The sequence below is a fragment of the Physeter macrocephalus genome, chromosome 6 (assembly GCF_002837175.3).
Source record: "Physeter macrocephalus isolate SW-GA chromosome 6, ASM283717v5, whole genome shotgun sequence".
Classification (NCBI taxonomy): Eukaryota; Metazoa; Chordata; class Mammalia; order Artiodactyla; family Physeteridae; genus Physeter; species Physeter macrocephalus.
Window position 1 is genome coordinate 10,272,386 of NC_041219.1, and position 16,326 is coordinate 10,288,711.

At 36.0% G+C, this 16,326-nt stretch overlaps 1 pseudogene; it reads left to right on the forward strand.

The window, feature by feature from the left end:
• The first annotated feature begins 3,374 nt into the window (after positions 1-3,374).
• LOC102996930 (uncharacterized) overlaps positions 3,375-16,326 on the forward strand; it is a 33,442-nt pseudogene continuing 20,490 nt past the window's right edge.

A 16,326-nucleotide genomic window follows, 5' to 3' on the forward strand; every position in this document is an offset into this window, starting at 1 on the left:
GGTATGCGGGCTTTCCTCTGTTGTGGCCTCTCCCGTTGTGGAGCACAGGCTCCGGACGCGCAGGCTCAGCGGCCATGGCTCACGGGCCCAGCCGCTCTGCGGCATGTGGGATCTTCCCAGACCGGGGCACGAACCCGTGTCCCCTGCATCGGCAGGTGGACTCTCAACCACTGTGCCACCAGGGAAGCCCTAATGATCAATTTTTGTTTTTGTTTTTTTAAGTTGGGAAGATGCTTAAAACAATCAACCCCAAACATACAGGAATGGATTCAAATGTGCTTGGGTTAGATTTTTGCTTTTGATTTTATAATGAACCACTCATAAATATGATTGAAATCACTACATATTTTCAGGCTTTTAGCATTTTAGAATAATTACCACCGTATATTGGACAATCTATATAATAAGTAATATTGATACCCAGCACCATGACAACTTAATAGCAATTTGTGTCTCAGTATGTTGACCACAAGTTGAAATAGGCAGTATAAAAGGATTAGAATTCCAAAATCAATTATGAAAATCACTGATCTTTCAAAACCAGAAAGGAAAATAAACAAAACAACAGGCATTTTAATAGTCTTAATTCTAATGAAAAGGAAGACCTCTCTTACAGCATTTTATATACTTTATTTTGCAAAGTTCACATATTCTCCCTATATTCTCTGATAGAAAAAAATTGTTGACAACTGTTGACTTTTATTAGTTTTGGAGGTACTTTGGCTAACTTGCTGAAATCTACGTAAATGCCATGAACACTTAAGTGGCTCAGTTCAGTTGTTTGTATTTACCATCCTTGACATGTGTTTTTCATCGTTGTGGTTTCAAATCTGTTTTACTTTAGTCACCATGTCCTCATCCAGTATGAAAATGAAAGTACAGGGCTTCCCTGGTGGCGCAGTGGTCGAGAGTCCACCTGCCGATGCAGGGGACACGGGTTCGTGCCCCAGTCCGGGAAGATCCCACATGCCGCGGAGCGGCTGGGCCCGTGAGCCATGGCCGCTGAGCCTGCGCGTCCGGAGCCTGTGCTCCGCAACGGGAGAGGCCACAACAGTGAGAGGCCCGCGTACCGGAAAAAAAAAAAAAAAAAAAGAAAATGAAAGTACAAAGAGCAAAGATAAGGATGTGGCTTTACTTTTTTGGCACAAATATAATCCTATAATACAGCTGTCTTTAACTTGCTTTTCCCGAAAACACAACAAGCAAAACAATAGGATATCATTTCATAGTAGTACGCAGAGACGTACTACACAAAAACAATTATTGGGTATCTGTTTGAAAATGTTTCACTTATATCGCAGTGTTACAAGGAACACACTTGTGTATGTCTTTGCGTTCTTTTTTTTTTTGGTATGCGGGCCTCTCACTGTTGTGGCCTCTCCCGTTTCAGAGCACAGGCTCCGGACGCGCAGGCTCATCGGCCATGGCTCACGGGCCCAGCCGCTCCGCGGCATGTGGGATCTTCCCGGACCTGGGCACGAACCCGTGTGCCCTAGCATCGGCAGGCGGACTCTCGACCACTGCGCCACCAGGGAAGCCCTGTCTTTGCGTTCTTGAGTGAGTATATCTCTTACGTAAATTTTAAAAAATAGAATGTCTAGGTAAAAGGATATAATAGTCTAGATTTTGAAAAATATTGCCAAAATGTCCTCCAAATGTTGTATTGATTCTTAATTCTAACAGCAGTGTTGTTCTTTCACACACATTCCAAAAACAATTATTTACAAACTTGCTACTATTGCCAATTTGAAAGATAGAAATGGAATTCACTATTTTAGTTGGCATTTGTTTTTGAGTGAGTTGAGCATTATTTCTGAATGTTTTGGGTCCATATATATATATATTTTTCTGGTATAAATTAACATGACATAAAATCATCCCACACTTAGGCAGATTAACCTCCCTAATTTGAGTGGACCATATCCATCTGTTGAAGGTCTAAATAGATCAAAAGACTGAATAAGAGGTAGCTCTATCTCTCTTCCTTACTCTCTTGGGCCTAGGAATTGGCATTCTCTTGCTCTTGGCCTCAGACTTGGCTGGAACATACACCATTTTATCTCCTGTTTCTTAGGCCACTGGACTTGGATATCATTGGCTCTCCTTGGTCTCCAGCCTACCAACTGCAGATCTTGAGACTTCTTGGCCTCAATAACCAGGTGCCTATTTTTTATAATAAACTCCTTTAGAAATATGTATAAATATTTTTATATAATATAGGTGTATTATCCAATTTCTTATAATAATAGAATATATATACTCAATTTCTTATAATAAGACTCTTTATATATACATATATAAATAGATATACAAACATACCTCAGAGATATTGCAGGTTCAGTTCCAGACCACTACAATAAAGCCAATATTGCATTAAAGCAAGTCACACAAATTTTTTGGTTTCCCGGTGCATATAAAATTTATGTTTACACTATACTGTAGTTTATTAAGTGTGCAATAGCATTGTGTCTAAAAAACAATGTATGTACCTTAATTAAAAAATATTTTATTGCTAAAAAATGCTAATTGTCATATGAGCCTTCAGTGGGTTATGGTAGTAATAACATCAAAGATTAGTGATTACAGACACCATAACAAATATAATAATAATGAAAAACTTTGAAATATTGCAAGAATTACCAAAATGTGATACAGAGGCACAAAGTGAGCCAATGCTGTTGAAAAGTGGCACCAATAGACTTGCTTGATGCAGGGTTGCCACAAATCTTCAGTTTATAAAAAATGCAGTATCTGTGAAACACAATAAAGCAAAGCACAATTAAATGAGGTATACTTGTATAAATATCCTATTGGTTATCTTTCTCTGGAGAACCCAGACTAGTATAGATTTTGCTACCAAGAGTTGTTCTAGAGGAACAGAATCTTAAAGATGAGTTTTCAGAATTTGTTTTGGAGTTTCTGGTGTTGGCTCTTTAATCAGATTAGGTTTAAAGATGCTAGGGACTATATTTTCAGTAGTGAAAGAGCACTGATCATCCATGGCATGATCTGGCAGTAGAGTTACTCAAAATACCTCCACTGGATACTCCCAATCAACCACTTATAAGAAAGAAGGATCTGTGGGCTTCCCTGGTGGCGCAGTGGTTGAGGGTCCGCCTGTCGATGCGGGGAGCACGGGTTCGTGCCCCGGTCCGGGGGGGTCCCGCGTGCCGCGGAGCGGCTGGGCTCGTGGGCCGTGGCCGCTGGGCCTGCGCGTCCGGAGCCTGTGCTCCGCGACGGGAGAGGCCGCGGCAGTGAGAGGTCCGCGTACCGAAAAAAAAAAAAGAAAGAAGGATCTGAATGACTGTAACCATGATACTTTTGAACAGTTTTGGAAAAATAACAAATGTAATGAGATTGAGTGGTTGCTCCTGATGTCCCTGGGCAAAGCACTGAAAGAAAAGGATGAGCTAGGGATTCAAATTCCCAGCTCTACGTGTGCTCTGAAGGAGATCCTTATCTCCTACCTCAGAACCGAGATTGCTAAAAATCAGACACAGGATCTCAACCAGCCTCTGGCTGAATTACAATACAAATTGAACTTCCAGCCTTGCAGAGTGTCTACTGTTAATATGACGGCATTGATTGGGCAAGAATGGGATCCTAAGTTAGAATAGGGACATCTGGGATGACCCTGGTGAAGCTGGAAACATTGAGCCTCTAAATCCTGTTCATTCTACAGTTACCATTGGAAGAGACCTGCCTTGCCCAGTGGGAGTGGCCTCCCTACCCCCTCTACACTGTCTGATAGGATTAACCCTGCATTGCCTAAGGGCACTGTAATGGCCAGTTTATGGACCCAGAACCCATTGAATGAAGTAGAGGCTTGGTTCCCTTGAGGGAGGACTCTGCTACGCTGCCAAAATTTTATACTGTTAATCTTTCTCCCAGCCTTCCTATGGCCTTTAACTGAGGTAGGTACACTGCAGAAAAGGAAATAAGCAGATCTGGGGGGGACTGTTGGATACTGTCTCTGAACTGATACTAAGTCCAGGGAATTAACTGTAACTGTAGTTCACAAATCAGAGTAGAGGCTTACAGAGGTCAGGTGATCAATGGAGTTTTAGCTCAGATCTATCTTACAGTGGGCCAGGTGGGTCCTTGAACCCATCCTGTGGTTATTTTCCCAGTTCCAGAATGCATACTTGGAATAGGTATACTCAGCGGCAGGCAGAATTCCCATATCAGTTTGCCAACCTGTGGAGTGAGGGCTATTATGATGGGAAAGCCAAGTGGAAGCCACTAGAACCATCTGTACCTAGGAAAATAGTAAACAAAAGGCAATACTTCATCCCTAGTGGAACTTCAGAGATTTATGACGCCACCAAGTACTTGAATTGTGCGGGGATGGTGATTCGCACCACATCACCATTCAACTTGCCTATCTGGCCTGTGCAGAAGACAGGTGGATCTTGGAGAATGACAGTGGATTACTGTAAGCTCCAATCACAGCTGCTTGTAGTAGATGTAGTTTCACTGAGCAAATTAACACATCCACTGGTACCGCACATGCAGCTATTGCTCTGGCAAATGCTTTTATTCTCCATCTCTGTTAATAAGACCCACCCGAAGCAGTTTGCTTTCAGCTGGCAAGGTCAGCAATACATCTTCACTGTACCCTCAAGGGTATATCAACTCTCCAGCCCTATGTCATAATTTAGTCCTGAGGTATCTTTATCACCTTTCCCTTGGAGAAAATGTCACACTGGCCCATCACATTGATGTTATTACACTAATATCACTACAAGGGACTGAGTGAGCAAGAAGTAGCAAGTACTCTAGACTTATTGGTAAGATATTTGTATGTCAGACAAATGCAAATCTGACAAAAAATCAAGGGTCTTCTACCCCAGCAAAATTTTCAGGGGTCCAGTGGTGTGGGTCATGTCAAGAAATCTCTTCTAAATCTCTTCTAAAGTGAAGAATAAGTTATTGCATCTGGCCCCCTTTTCAACCTAACAAGAGGCAAAATACTTAGTGCTCTTCTTTGGATTTTCGAGGTATCGTATTCCTCATTTGAGTGTGTTACTCCAGCCCATTTACCAAGTGACCTGTATTCTAGTTTCAAGTGTGACTCAGAACAAAATAAGATGCTGCAACAGGTCCAAGCTTCTTTGCAAGCTTCTCCACCACTGAGGCCACATGATCCAGCACATCCAGTGGTTCTTGAAGTGTCAGTGGCAGATGGGGATGCTCTTTGGAACATTTGACAGGCCTCTATAGGGGGCAGTTTTGCAGTGCATGCCCTAAGGATTTTGGAGCAAGGCCTTACCATACTCTTCAGATAACTATTCTCTTTCTGAGAAATAATTCTTGGCCTGATGCTGGGCCTTGGTGGAGACTGAATGCTTAACCATGGGCTGCCAAGTTACCATGTGACTGGAGATTCCCATAATGAACTGAGTGTCATCTGACCCACCAAACCATAAAGCTGGGCATTCACAGCAGCCCTCCGTCATCACATGGACATGGTATACAGTAGTGCCCCACTTATCTGAGGTTTCCCTTTTCAAGGTTTCTGTTACCTATGGTCAGCCATGGTTTGAAAATATTCAATGGGTAAGCCCAGAAATAAACAGTTCATAAGTTTTAAATTGCACAGTGTTCTGAGCAGCGTGATGAAATCTCAAGCAGTTCCACTCCATCCCTCACTGGTCATGAATCATTCCTTTGTCCAGCATATCCACCCTGTATATGCTACCTGCCCATTAGTCACTTAGCAGCCTTCCTGGTTATCAGAAGGACTGTTGCGGTATCACAGTGCTTGAGTTCATCTAACCTTCAGTTTACTTAATAATGGCCCGAAAGTGAAAGAGCAGTGATTCTGGCAATTCAGATATCTCTTACAGTGACTAATTTATAAATTTAACTTTACCATAGGTATGTATGTATAGGAAAATACATAGTATATATAGGGTACAGTATTATCAGTGGGCATCCACTGGGGGGTCTTGGAATAACGGGGCACTACTGTACACCATTGCCTCTTCTGCGTCTCCAGCTTGCTGACTGCAGATCTTGTGACTTCTCAGCCTCCATAATTGTGTGAGTTAATATCCTATATCTTATATGTATATACCTTTTTGGTTCTGTTTCTCTGGAGAGCCTTGATTAATATACTCATTACCCCAAGCTCTGGGAGCCCCACTAATAATACACAACTATGACAGAACCAACCGCATCACTCACTCAAAACCAGCTTCTTCACATAACATTTCATTCTATATATAACTGTAAGAAATTTTTATAAATATGTATCTTTTCACATATATATACACATATGTGTGTGTATGTATATATATTGCACATATATAAGAAAATATAACTATATATAGGTAGTATGCATGCGTGTGTGAACATATATACACACTTATATGAGAATTTTTGTGCAATTTCTCATAAAAACATGGGGGAGAGACAGAGAGAGAAGAAAGAAACAAAGACAGAAAGCTGGAGGCAAAGTAAGAGACATAGCAATAAATCATTCATTCTCTTTGCAGTTTTATACAGAATTGTAATATTTTTATTCTTTTCATAACTGTTTATCCTAATACCATCTTGGTTTCAGATTTGTTTTTATGTTTTTACTTGTGTATTTTGTTACTGGAACAAGTAAGGAGTATTTAGTAGGGGAAAGATTATTATTTTGTTTTTGATTTAAAAGTTTTTTTCTTAAATAATAAGGACATGGGCCTTTCTGTCTTATATGTTTGTAATGTATTTTTTTTAAGTTGATTATATTTTTACTTGGAATAACATTTTTTGAAGTTCAAATATAAAGGAGTAATCTTAACTTAGGCTCTCATGATTAACACTGTTCACACCCAAGCAAATTGCTTATACACATCTTTCCTTCACCTATGTTGTAAAAACAAAAGGCGCTGCATTCAAATGCCATGAAGTTTTATAGGTCAGAGACAAACACTGTTTACAGCTGCAGTCAGAATTTCAGCAGTAGAAGTCCTTATGTAAGTAAAAGATGAATAAATAGACTTGTCAATCTTTCCTTTCAGATGGCATGAATGGAATATATTCTTGCATACCAAAGTACCATTTCTCAGTATTGTCTAATATAAAATTTTTGCCTTATCTTTGTATTGCAATTTGTGGTTCTGGTATTACTCATGAATGAATGAGTAAGGTATTCCCAACAGTTGTTTGACAGCTGAAAAATATTTTTCACTTCAAAACTCCCCCTACATTTGTGTACATGTATGTATAGACATAACATGTGTAAAGCATAATACTGATTATTTACATGGGCAACTAGATGGGTATTGAACACTAAAATTGTGAATCAATTTATTTTCTTAACCAAAACCAGACAAAGATATCACAAGAAAAGAAAATTACAGGCCAATATCACTGATGAACATAGAAGCAAAAATCCTCATCAAAATACTAGCAAAATGAATCAACAACACATCAAAAGGATCATATACCATGATCAAGTGGGATTTATCCCAGGGATGCAAGGATTCTTCAAAATATGCAACTCAATCAATGTGATATACCATATTAACAAACTGAAGAATATAAACCCCATGATCATCTCAATAGATGCAGAAAAAGCTTTTGACAAAATTCAACACACATTTATGATCAAAACTCTGCAGAAAGTGAGCACAGAGGGAACCTACCTCTAATAACGAAGGCCATATATGACAAACCCACAGCAAACATTATTCACAATGGTGAAAAACTGAAAACATTTCCTTTAAGATCAGGAATAAAACAAGGTCTACTCTTACCACTATTTCTCAACATAGTCTTGGAAGTCCTAGACACGGCAATCAGAGAGGAAAAAGAAATAAAAGGAATCAAACAGGAAAAGAAGAAGTAAAACTGTCACTGTGCGTAGATGACATGACACTGTACATAGAAAATCCTAAAGATGCCACCAGAAAACTATTAGAGCTAATCAGTGAATTTAGTAAAGTCGCAGGATACAAAATTAATACATAGAAATCTCTTTCATTCCTATACACTAACAATGAAATATCAGAAAGAGAAATTAAGGAAACAATCCTATTTACCATTGCAACAGTAAAAATAAAATACCTAAGAATAAACCTACCTAAGGAGGCAAAAGACTTGCATGCAGAAAACTATAAGACACTGATAAAAGAAATCAAAGATGACACAAACAGATGGAGAGATATACATGTTCTTGGACTGGAAGAATCAATATTGTGAAAATGACTATACTACCCAAGGCAATCTATAGATTCATTGCAATCCTTATCAAGTTACCAATGGCATTTTTCACAGAACTAGAACAGAAAATGTTACAATTTGTATGGAAACACAAAAGACCCTGAATAGCCAATGCAACCTTGAGAAAGAAAAATGGAGCTGGAGGAATCAGGCTCCCTGACTTCAGATTATACTACAAAGCTACAGTAGTCAAGACAGTATGGTACTGGCACAAAAACAGAAATACAGACCAATGGAACAGGATAGAAAGCCCAGAGAAAAACCCACATACCTATGGTCAACTAATCTATGACAAAGGAGGCAAGAATATACAATGGAGAAAAGACAACTTCTTCAATAAGTGGTGCTCAGAAAACTAGACAGCTACATGTAAAAGAATCAAATTCCCTAACACCATCCACAAAAATAAACTCAAAATGGATTAAAGGCCTGAATGTAAGGCCAGACGCTATAAAACTCTTAGAGGAAAACATAGGCAGAACATTCTTTGACATATCGCAGCAAGATTTTTTTGACCCACCTCCTAGAGTAATGAATAAAATAAAATAAAAATAAAAATAAACAAATGGGACCTACTTAAACTTAAAAGCTTTTGTATAGTAAAGGAAACCATAAAAAAGATGAAAAGACAACCCTCAGAATGGGAGAAAATGCTTGCAAATGAAGCAACTGACAAAGAATTAATCTCCAAAATATACAAGCAGCTCATGCAGCTCAATATAAAAAAACAAGCAACCCAATCAAAAAATGGGTGGAAGACCTAAATAGACATTTCCCCAAAGAAGACATACGGCTATCCAACAAACACATGAAGAAAAGATGTTCAACATCACTAATTATTAGAGATATGCAAGTGAAAACTACAATGAGGTATCACCTCACAGCAGTCAGAATGGCCATTATCAAAAAAAATCTACAAACAATAAATGCTGGAGAGGGTGTGGAGAAAAGAGAACCCTCTTATACTGTTTTGGGAATGTAAATTGATACAGCCACTATAGAGAACAGTATGGAAGTTCCTTAAAAACTAAAAATAGAATTACCATATTAGCCAGCAATCCCACTACTGAGCATACACCTAGAGAAAAGTATAATTCAAAGAGGTACATGCACCCCAATGTTCATTGCAGCACTATTTATAATAACCAAGACATGGAAACAACCTAAATGTCCATCAACAGAGGAATGGATAAAGAGGATGTGGTATATATATACAATGGAATATTACTCAGACATAAAAGGAATGAAACTGGGTCATTTGTAGGGACGTGGATAGAACTAGAGAGTGTCATACAGAGTGAAGTACTTCAGGAAGAGAAAAATAAATATTATGTATTAACACATATATGTGGAATCTAGAAAAATGGTATAGATGATCTTATTTGCAAAGCAGAAATAGAGACACAGATGTAGAGAACAAACGTATGGACGCCAAGGGGGGAAGGTGGCGTGGGATGAATTGGGAGATGGGGTTGACATATATACACTATATATACTCTGTATAAAAAAGATAACTAATGAGAACCTACTGTATAGCTCAGGGAACTCTACTTACTTCTCTGTGGTGACCTAAATGGGAAGGAAATCCAAAAAAGAACAGATATATATATACATATAGCTGATTCATTTTGCTGTACAGTAGAAACTAACACAATGTAAAGCAGCTATAATCCAATAAAAGTTAATTAAAAATATTTTTTGAGCATATAAAGATTTAATTAAATTTTCAAAAATAAATATAGATTTTCAGAATCTCACCTAAATCAAATAATTTTGATATATAAGGTAATATATTTAGACACAAGGTATATGAGCTCTATTTGTACTCCTGCTATAGGCCTAGCAAATTCTAAAGGCAGATCTGCTTAATCTATGTCATTTATCTTCCTAGATTGTAGTAACAGTTAGGAATAAACATTTCATTGATCAGAACTATCACTATTTGTGTTTCTGTAAGTGGCTTCAATTCCAAAAGGAAAACACAAGATCCGAGGGTGAATTTTGCTCTTGATAAGGAGAGAGAAAAAAAAGTGGTAGAATCATTTCTTTCACAAAGAAGTTTAGAAATCTGTAGCCATTTATTATTGCTTATGTCTTGAGTATTTAAGTCACACTTCACCCTTGAGCGGAATATTTTAACCTTAAATTTCTGGAATCAGCTGAGACTACTCCAGTTTGCCTAAGGGAAAGGCTTTTGCTTTTGTGTTGTTGTTGTTTTGGTTTTCTTTTCACACCTGGCCTAGAACTTTGAATGTCTGTAAGTTCAGGGAAGAATCTGATTTTCCAGCTGACCTACATTCTTAATATGAGTTAGTTGAGACCCCAGGGCTAAGATTTGTTAAGATTTGTTGAGAGTAGCCTTCATCGACTTTGGCTTTGATTTTCATATTCAAATTTCAGGTTCCCTATGAGACAGCAACAAGTCACAGGAGTGAGGGATGTTATATTTTCTTATTTGCTCCTTATTTGCTCTGGTATACTCTCCCTCTTCTCCACTACAATTTTCACTTGAAATAAATGTCATATACTTTAGTTCTTTAAAAAAATATATTTTGGTTAAAACTTTTGAGCCATTATTATGTGACAAACGCTGTTAAAACACTTTCTATGTGTTAGCTCAGGAATCTTGGTAAAAATTAATGAGCTGGTTAAAAGCATAGGCCCTAGAGCCAAAATTCCTGGGCTAAAATCTCACTTGGCAGCTGTGTTGCCAGGACAAGCTACTTAAGTTCCCTGAATCTATACTCCTCATCTGAAGAGTAGAGACAATAATAGCACCTTTCTCACAGGATGGTTGTGAGGATTATTTGAGGTATTTGTTAGGTGCTTAGAACTGTGTCCAGTACATAACAAGCTCTCAGTACATTTTATCTACTCTTATGATGACTGCTGTGATGTTGGTTATGTTTGCATGTTGGCTGGTTTCTTGCTTTGCTGGAGACAGTCTGAAGCCAGCAAATCATTTGAATTACGTTTCTTTGTGCAAACTGGAAGCATGCAGTTAAATCTATATGTCAGTCTAATTTAGCTATTTATAAAAATAAACAGATTTATGGAAAATTAAGACTTAAAAAATCACTTCCAGGCAGCCACTTACAAAGTATTACTCATCGAGAAGGAGCTCCATGTATGGCCACAGGTAATAGACTTTTCTATAACTGCTCCATCATTTAAACATTAATCCTTTTAAAAATAGTGAAATTCAATTGACTTTAACGATTTTTTTTGCAAGAAATAAAATAATTTCAAAGTTATAACCACTAATATCCTAGAGATTTAGATATCCTCAGGGTCCATGCCACATAATTATTAATGATATGTAGGGTAACATTCATCTACTATATTGTTGCATGTAAACGGTGCTCCCTTTTGACTGGTAAATCTGATCTAATGTAGAGTAGTGAATTACAAAATAATAAGGAATGTCTTCCTATTGATTTCATTAAATATTTAAAATCTTTTTCTCCTATAAAAACAAAAGTCTCTTTTAATGGATAATAATATTTATTTATAATGTTTTCTGATGCTCTTATTTAAAAAACTAATGGTAAATCTTGTCAGCTCAGTTTTTTGGCAGCCCACAAGTACAATGCATAGATTTAATGGATATCAGCATAATCACAAACTGAGAATATTACTGATATGATTGCCACGTTAATGTATTTGTTTTTAATAAAGTAGAAAAGATTAATATTGAACATGCAGAAAGTCATTGACTTTTCCTTCTGGTTTTTATTTCATTTTTTTCTTTAAAGTCTGGGTATCTTTTTTTTTTTTCTTCTTTCTAATTATCAACTTTGAACTGGAACTATCTATAGGGTGCCTTGAATTGCTATTACATAGCTCAGCAGGGACCTTTAACACCTTCTGTAGGGTTGTACAAAATATCAATTTAATCCACTGACAGAATGACTCTGTTGCTTTATTCTGTTACCTTATTTTGTCTCCTTGCATTATTGTTTTTATTCAGATGGTAAATCACAGTACATTGTGATGGAAAGTCACTATCTCTCAGTGAAGGATCGTACATGCCCACATCGTAAATAATGGAAACTTCCTACTGTCTTCATGAAGTAAATAAGTTATTGTGGGTTCCTTCTTCCCATAACAAACGTAATTCTCAGGTAGTATTTTTATAAATTTTCTTGGGACATGAAAGTCACATATAAATTCTTTTTTCAAATTTAAGAAGAAAGGCCAATAGTTTTCAACAAACGACTATACCTTATACTGGGGTTAGATAATTTTCAATAAAATACAATAGAGTTAAAATAGTGCAATGATTCCTCATATATTTATCACCGAGTTTATCTCTTTATATACATTACCACAATTTCACATCACATCTTCAACCCCAAATCAAAAGTAATTCATTTGTTAATACCATCTAATATTCAATTATTGTTCACCATTCTTAAATCATCACAAGTCAATGAAGAAAACAAAATATGGAATACTCTACTCACACCAAAAAGTTCACATGTCTGACTCTTTAAAATCAATCCCTTTCTTTATTCTTCAACCTCTGGCAACCACTGATCAGTTTTAAGTTCCTAAATTTACCTTTCCCAGAATGTCACATAAATGAAATCATGTAATATGCAGCTTTTTGAGTCTTCCAACTCAGTAAAAAACAAATTATTTGATCATATATATTGGGTCTATTCCTGCATCCTCTATTCTGTTTTATTGGTTTTTCTATTGTTATACCAATACTACATTGTCTCGTTATGTCTTGAAATCAAGTAACGTTAAGTTTTTGAAGTTTGTTCTTGATTTTAAAAGTTTTTTTTTTTTGGCGGGAAAGGGTACTTTTAATTCTTTTTATCTCTGTCTTAATTTTAGAATTAGCTTTTACCAAAAAAAAAAAAAGACCCCCCTGGGATATTGATGGGTATTGCATCGAATCTACATGTCAATTAGGGGAGAATACATCTTAACAATATTCAGTCTTTCAATTTGTGAACATAGCTTTTCTTTTCACTTATTTAGACTTCTTTTATTTATATCATTGATGTTTGTAGTTTTCAGCATATAAATCTTACAGATATTTTTAGATATATACTTAGATATTCCATGTTACTTGTTGTTATTATAAATAATACCTTTTAAAATTTTAATTTTCAGTTTTTCTTTGCTAGTGTTTAAAAATACAAATGATTTTTTTAAATTAACTTTGTATATTGTGATGTTACTTTATACTTATTGGCTTAGTATCTCTTTTTTAGATTCTCTAGCATCTTCTATGTAGATAATCATGTTGTGAACAAATAGAGAAAATTGTATTTCCTTCTTCCCAATACCCATGCATTTTATTTATTTTTCCTGTTTTACCGGATGGACTGGGCCCTGTTGAATTTGAATGACAATAACAGATACCCTTTATTTGTTCCCAATCTTAGGAAAAAATCATCATCTTTTACTGTTATGTATGATGCTAACTGTAGGATTTTCAAAGACGCATTTTATTAGCTTAAGGAAGTTGCCTTATATCCCTTTTTTTTGCTGAAAGTTCTTATCATGAAGAGATATGGGAATTTATCTAATGCTTTTTCTTCATCTACAAGGTGATAATTTTTTTTTCTTCTTTAGCGTGTTGATATGGTGAATTACATCGTTGTTTTGTTTTGTTTTGTTTTTTTATATGCCCAAGAGTGGAATTGCTGGGTCATACGGTAGTCCTATTTTTAGTTTTTTGTTTGTTTGTTTGTTTTAACATCTTTATTGGAATATAATTGCTTCACAATAGTGTGTTAGTTTCTGCTTTATAAAAAAGTGAATCAGTTATACATATACCTATGTTTCCATATCTCTTCCTTCTTGCATTTCCCTCCCTCCCACCCTCCTTATCCCACCCCTCTAGGTGGTCACAAAGCACCAAGCTGATCTCCCTGTGCTATGCGGCTGCTTCCCACTAGCTATCTATTTACATTTTTTAATTAAAGAAAAATGTTTAACCAAGCTTGCATTTCTTGGGTAAACTTACTTGATCATGATATATTATCTTTTAATAGATTGCTGAGTTGATGTGTTAATGTTTCACTATAGATTATCACTTGTATGTTCATGAAGGATAGATACCCTTTTTGTTTTTACTTCTTATGTCTTTGTTTAGTACAATGATAAAAATATAAATAATCTCTCTGGGAGAAGAGAGAATGTATAGTCAACTCAAATGGGGAGGTGGGAAAAGACTTCAGGGTGATGTAGTTGGAATGTTGAGTCTTGAAGAAGAAAGTTTTGGAAAGACAGGTAATATCACAGGAGAGGGTAGAAAACATTAACTGTACTTCTAAAATGCATACTTTAATAGCTCTAGTATCCTGAAATAGACAAATACATCAAAATTAGAAATGAATAAAAAGGTTTAGAATCCAACAGGGAAAAGGTCATAAAAATAAGTCTAATAAGAAGGATATAAGAATACTAAAAGATGGTGTAACATTTCTTTAAAACAAGTTAAAAAAAGAAAAAAACATAGCCCCTACTGTAATTTAGTAAAACCAAATTAAGGATACCACAGAGAAAATGAAAACAAATATTCCAAACAAGAATTATAATCCTTCACTATTCATTTTAAATGGTCAGCACACAATATGTAAGAATCGAGTCAAGATCAATGGCAGGTAAGACTGGAAACTACCTAAGTCTTTTTTGCAGGAGACTACAAACCTTAGTGGAGTCAAATGTTAGAATTTTTAAACTGATTTCATTGCTATGATGAATAAACAGTCTATCAGGTACTGCTGAACGTATATACTTTCCCCCAAATTTGTGAATATATTTAGGCAAATGAATTTAAATAATTAATGAAGAATAGATTTTACCAATTTGAAATCTGAAATGAGTGCTTATTATGAGAGTGACTATTATCATTAATGTAAGATATCTGCAAAATAGGAAGAAAGATGAAAAGCCAATGATCAGTTAGTTTGAAAGGAAGCAAGACACTAATTAATCCTTTGAGTATCACTAGAAAATCAAGTCAGGCCAAGTTTGGATTATTTATGTAGTTGCAAACTGAAAAAGCCCAAACAGAAAGAAAAATCTTGACAGTTCTCCTAGTACTTGGCTTAAAACAAACAAAGAATTTTTTATAATATTCCATAACTAGTTACATAAAGGGATATGCAGAGCTGTGACTACGTTCTTGAAGATGATACCATGCAAATGTCTGTAATCAATTTTATAGCCCAAGGGGGGCTGAATTATTTGCATTTGTATTAATTTGTCTTGCTGATAGACAACCTAGCCACACAGATGGAGGCAATTTTCCAAGTTGTTATTTGTTTCTGTCATTTTCAATTAATTTACTATTATTTTGGTAGCTGTTTAATTTGGCTGTGGAAAGAACAATGAGTGATTCTACATTTCCCAGCCAACATTCTCTCTATATGAAGCCATGTGACTATGGCCAATGGATTGCTGATGGAAATGCTCTACACTTCCAGGTATGGTCCACCAAATCTCCTGTGACAGCCACCAATCCCCAATCATTTCACAGCCAGATGCAGAGGATTGAGTGGGAAGACTTGAGAATCTACTAGATGGAAGGGGCATGGATTCCTGAATCACCACATGGAATCTGGCTGCCAGCTGGACTGAGTAAGAAATAAATAAATCTGAGTGAGAAACAAATCTTTTAATTTTAAGGCAAAGAGACTTTGGCGTTGTCTGTTTCAGCACTGGTATTCTCTGATACCATGAAAAAAGATATAATATTTTGAATGATAAATGTTCTGATTTCAAATATAATGAATCATTGGCTGGGCAAATGCAGAAAAAGTTTTGTGGTTTTTTTTCCTTATAATTCTTTTTTTTTTGAATTTTATTTTATTTATTTTTTATATAGCAGGTTCTTATTAGTTATCTATTTTATACGTATTATTTTATATATGTCAATCCCAATCTCCCAATTCATCCCACAGAAAAAGAAGTTTTAAAGTTTTTACATCAGCTAAATAGTGGTTGCATACTGTATCTAATGTTTGCTTCAATGTTGAGAATAAAATAAAAATTGGATACAGTGTAAAAAAAAGAGGCAACACAGATAAAGGAATAAGACAGGTTTTAAGAAAAATATCCAAAATAATGGGATGATTTCACCTA